This window comes from Dreissena polymorpha, chromosome 4 (genome assembly GCF_020536995.1).
Source record: "Dreissena polymorpha isolate Duluth1 chromosome 4, UMN_Dpol_1.0, whole genome shotgun sequence".
Lineage (NCBI taxonomy): Eukaryota > Metazoa > Mollusca > Bivalvia > Myida > Dreissenidae > Dreissena > Dreissena polymorpha.
In genome coordinates, this window is record NC_068358.1 from 63,128,707 (window position 1) to 63,134,749 (window position 6,043).

A 6,043-nucleotide genomic window follows, 5' to 3' on the forward strand; every position below is an offset into this window, starting at 1 on the left:
TAGTCCACTGTTATACGCGTAAAACAAGGCTAAAACTTGTGTTACGATTGCTCATTACTGTGTACGGAAGCTTAACCTTCACGAAACTTGTTTTAATGAAATCCGGGGCTATCCATATTCACATAATTTTGGTTTTCTTTTCTAAATTTTTCATACATCTTTTAAATTGAACTCCCTGATAATAAGTTAATCATCTTTTCTAAACATACTTATGTACACGGCTTATAAATGATGTTTTTGTACGATTCTATTAACAAATATGACTATGAAAATAAATGACCAAAAAAGTAAATGCATGAATATTTTTTTTAAATTAACATAACAAGTAGATAGAATCCCCACCTAGAGGGAAAATTTAATAATAATAGTAAGCATATAGTAAAGAAATAATATTTTGTCAATTTTGAATCGCCGTTTTATTGAACTAAAGATTAGTGACATCACAAAGCACCGCGTTACTTTATATTTAGGAACGGGATGCTATAAACTCGAAAGTAGGGGGGGGGGGTGTATGCTCGCTATGTGTTGTTATACTTTCCAGAGCAGAATTCCACACCTAGGTGATAAAAATCCTGCTTCTCGGCCGATGGCGGATTCTGCTGCTAGTTATGAAAAATTTGATGAAAAATTTATCTCAGAAGATATTATGAATAATATAGATTTTATAGCAGATGTGCATAATACTGTTTAAAGATTCGAACAGAGTTTACGTTTACAAAACCATATTAATATGTCTTATTCAGAACTGTGTACTTCCATTAAAGGTGAAATATTTGATAAGTTGAATTTTAAATATGTGAATGTACGTTTTATAACTTCAAATAAAAGAAAAATAGTTGGTAAACCTTGGTGTAGTGAGCGCCTATCTTCCCTATTGTCTAAAATGTGTGGAGCTGAAGGGAACTGGCTGAAATGCAAAGATGGTTCGAGAAAGAAATTATTAAAACCCTTGTTTGTTGCAGCTAAAAAAGCTTTTGATAAGGAAGTACAAAGCAGTAAGAGAACATATTGAATGTCCTTTCAAAACATTTTGTTGTCTGACTGCGATGATAATAATACCGAGTTTTGGAAGACCATTGGTAAGGTTGGCGTTTCTCAATCAAGGTCGAAGACTATACCTTTAGAAGTGCAACTAATACATGGGTCTGTATCTACAGATATAGAGCAAGTTTTGTCTAAATGGAAGAAAGATTTACGTCAATTATTTGTATCTAAAGGCTCTGTGCCTAGTGACAGTAATTCAGCATTTACTACAGTTGATTTTAACCAAGATACATGTCAAATACTAGATGAAAGTATTACTTTTGATGAAGTAAGAAAAGCTATATTGAAAGCTAAGAAAGGAAAAGCTTGTGGTATTGAAAATATACCGGTTGAGATTTTACAAAATTATTGTTCTATGTCATTTGTACAAGTTTTATATAATGTATGTTTTAATGATGGTATTATAAAATGATTATTCATCCTATTCCTAAAAATAATACGTCAGATCCAAGGGATCCTTTATCTTATCGAGGTATTGCACTTTCTTGCGTAATGTATAAATTATATGTTCGATTTTGAATGACAGATTATCAAAATGGGTTGAAAATGAAAATATTATAATTGATGAACAAAATGGTTTTCGTAAAAAGAAAAGCACAATTGATCGGGTTTCTATCCTTACTTATATTATTGGGACAAGAAAGAAGTTAAAGTCATCAACGTTCTGTGCTTTTATTGATTTCGTACTATCACACTATCGCATTGTCGCCCTCGGGGTTTTAATGTGTAACCACGATGGCTTTAACGGTCTTCCGTAAATAATAGTTCAACCAAAACAACATAATCTTTTTCAATCCAGAGTCAGATTCTTTACTCTAGTTCTGAAAATGCAGAATGGTCTAAGTTAATATCTTCATTTAAACACAAATCTTTGATACCGTATTAAAAAAACAAACATTCATTTTGTTACTATTTCACGCATCAAAGGCAGAACTACAACATACGGAAGTAATACAAGACTCGTACTCATTACACGAAATCAAAACGGTAGATTCGTACCTAAGGAACATTAATATGATTGTTCTATGGTCCCAATGAACATACATAAATACATGGTCAATTATCACAATGAACACCCCATTTTAAAGGGACTGTCCACCGCGATTTACGAAAAAAGAAAAGTTTTGAAATACCGTATTCTTTTACAATTATTAGTTTATATTGATTAAAATATCACGACTGTTATATTACATCACTTGAACAAAGTTCATATTTTCAGTATATTCGGTAATAAAATTTCGAGATGTGAAATCGAAAGTACATCGCGAATATAGGTGACATAACGATATACACACTATAAATAACGCAAGTAGATTTATCATTGTATATATAAAATATATAGAGAATACTAGGTCGGTGCCGAATAAAGCGAGGCTTAGAAAATCTGAACCATGAGCCTTGGCGAGTGGTTCAGATTTTCGTGCCGAGCAAAATAAACTTTGCTTTATTCGGCACCATCCTAGTATTCGATTTATCCCATCAATTTTCTTAGTCGTAAATTATTTCTTTAAAAATAGAATAGGAAAATCGAACTACACGGAAAATTCCAAAGTTATTTTAAGCAAACATTGTTTCATTATTTTAATCGTGCCGAGCCTAATACATTACAAAAAGATCAGTAACTAACCTGTTTTTCTGTTTATCATACCTCTACGTCCCCGATTTTTAAGAAATAATGAAAAAAACTCACTAAACAACTGCAGCTTTAGCGTGAAAGGACATGCATTGTGTCGTATGACGTGTTAATAATGACGTCACGAGTACGCGCACTTAATATTTGTAAATAATGTTTTTTTGCTTTTTGAGTTGCATTATTTGTTAAAAATATATTACATCTTGGTATCGAATTGTTTGTTTTGTTGAATCTGATTCGATTTTACTAAAAATGATTTCTTTATAGTTGATTCCGAGTAATATGACCATTCTCTGTCGCGCGTGACAGCTATATTTCAGCACTGCCGAAATAGAGAAAAATTTATTCCACAGTGGTTTATTTCGACAATGCACGTCTGATGATGGGATAAATACAATTCACTACGCATGCATAATTTGCATTCCTGGGTTTACCACGTGACGATAATGATCAATCTACTTGCGTTATTTATAGTTAACTGGTAGTTACCTGGTAGACATACCCAGTAAAAATTATTACCGAATAGACTGAAAATATGAAAACTTAAGAACTTTTTATCAAGTAATTTAATATACCAGTCGTGATATTTTAATAAATATAAGCTAATAATTTAAAAAAAAATACGGTATTTTAGAACTTTTCTTTTTTCGTCAATCGCGGTTGACAGTCCCTTTAAACCGTTTAAACGATTTGAACGTATATACATTTACATATTTGATAATGTTACTGCTGAACGAAATCAAGATTTTTCTGAAAAAGTAAATAGCCTTTTTACAATTTTTTCAAGGTAAAGTTGGAATAATTGATTTTTCAAGGTGAAACCTGTCCTCGAGGACTTTCCAAGGTCAGTACGAATTTTGTGTTGCTCTCAACGCATGACGTAAATAATTTTCGTAATTGACACTATGTGTGTAACAAATGAAAAAGACATAAAAGCATTTTTGGTAAAACTAGGTTGTTACTTTACGAAAAGAAACAACAAAGACAGAACGTTTGGTATCACTCTCTTGATGATCAGTGTTTTCCCGTGATTTGCACAACTTTTAATTAGCTGGCCACTCAATAATAAGCAACACGGTTACCGTATTATGATGTCAATACACTTGAGTTCAATATTCAACATTTTGTGGAATAAGGATAGACACCTTCCTGAATGAAAACTTGCAAATCTTTTGTTGATGTATAGATAACTTAGCATAAGTTGCGAGGGGGATAATCATTAAGTTCAAAATGTAAATGCACCCATTTGACCTTGATTAACACTATGAATACACTATTCTAACCTTTGCACCAAAAGTAACCCAGTATCTTGAAAATAACCCCACACTCTTGGACAATAAAAAAGAACTCATGGCCAATTTGAGAAAACACATGTCAAATAGACTGTTGAACTAAGCTAGCTAGCTCTTCAAACCAAAACCAGTTTGAATAATTTGGAAGGCACCTTACATAAACTGAACCAAATTTCATTATTCACGCCGGGTATGCGGATACTTTGATAACAGATGGCACTTCGATACCAGATAACAACAAAAGCCACGCGCGAGAAATGAGTTCTTCGGCTTTTTTGCATTTATGTTCTGTTCATTCGGTTTTTAGACACGTAACATTGTTTGGTCGATTAATGGTATATTACTTTGTATTGCGGAGCAAGAAATTCGTGAAAAAACAGTGGATTATAAAAACATAGATCGAATTTCATCGATAATCATCATGAATTCGATGATCAGTACGTATTTCAACAAAATAAAAATACTTGGAAATAAATCAAGATCGTGCCAACTAATCGAAATAAAAGATCAATATGTCCATTAATGGTACAACATGTTAAATTTTAGTTAACTGACGTATTTGAGGAAATTCAAATGTTTTAAGAGTAGGATGCCAACTTTTCATGGACACGTCTTTTACCGATCATCTCAGAGACAATGGTACTTCGATTCCAGATAAATCGATACTTTTTAACAGATACAACACACTCTTTATTGAATCACAAATGCAGAATTCGCTGTGGAACACTATTATAGTAAGCAGGCAATAAATAAAAATGTATGTACTAACGTAAATTATAAACGAATTACCGAAACATGTTCTTATCCCTTTGGAATATGATAATGAAAGGGAAAGAGAAGTGTAATGGGAAGTGCTTCCTATAAGTAGAGCTCAATATAAAGGGAGTTTAACAATATTTTTTAAGTTGTGTGGCTACGCATTAATATCGTCTTCATGATGCGATTCTAATTAGCACAAATGACAACGGATTTTATGAGGTGTATTTGCCGCTTTGCTCCCCTTATCTAGAGTCTTGCAGTCGTGTTGATCCACATGATCCGTTGTATTTTCAATTCTCTTTATCTTAATTTACCACTTAAAAACAAGTTGATTACTGAACATAATTATTTTCGGTCGTCACTTGAAATATATTATTTCAGAAATAAGCATTTGAATCTTATTTAAAATTTGCACTTATAATATTAATTATATAAATTAATAGTAATAAGATTTTTGAAAACGAACAACGTCATTGGTTATATTTTACATGTTTATGTAATTACGTTATGCATAGATTCCCAATGTGTCTGGCTTGACAATGCAAATTGATTCGTACTTCAAAATGTTTGGTAAGAATAGCGATAATATACATAAATGCATTTCAGGTAGAAGATAAAACTCGGTTATCAGAGTGCCCAATTTGTTGAAAGTCTCTGTTATCCGAAGTGCCCTATATCGGGAATCAAAGTATCCGCAACTTCATAAATACCACCTATTAAAACACACTCTATCTTCGTTTATATTTTATTGAATAATATCAAAATTTCAGTATTTGAAGCAAAGTGATTACTCTACATGCTGGAATATCAAGCAATTTCTTGCAATATTTCTAAGTAGTTTTATTTTGTTGAAATGTTTACTGTTCTTCTAGTTTATGCTGTTTTCCGACCGAATTTTCTGTTTTTTGGGGAAAATTCTACCATTCTTTCGTGATTTTTTTCTTTGCAATGGAAAAGGATACACCATATATAAACTCGACCATGCGCCTTGTCTAAACAAGAGGCCCATGAGGGCCTGAATCGCGCTTCTGCTTTAAACACTGTCACTGTGACCTTGACCTTTGACCTAGCGACCTGAAAATCAAAAGGGGTCATAAGCCAGTCAAAATCAATGTACTTATGAAGTTTCATGATCCTAGGCATAAGCATTCTTGAGTTAGCATTTGGAAACCATTTTACTATTTCGAGTCACTGTGACCTTGACCTTTGACCAAGTGACCAGAAAATCAATAGGGTTTGAGTCCTCATTGATTTTTTATTTTATTTGGTAAACATATGAACATTACATAGTTACTACATAATGCAGACAATATAA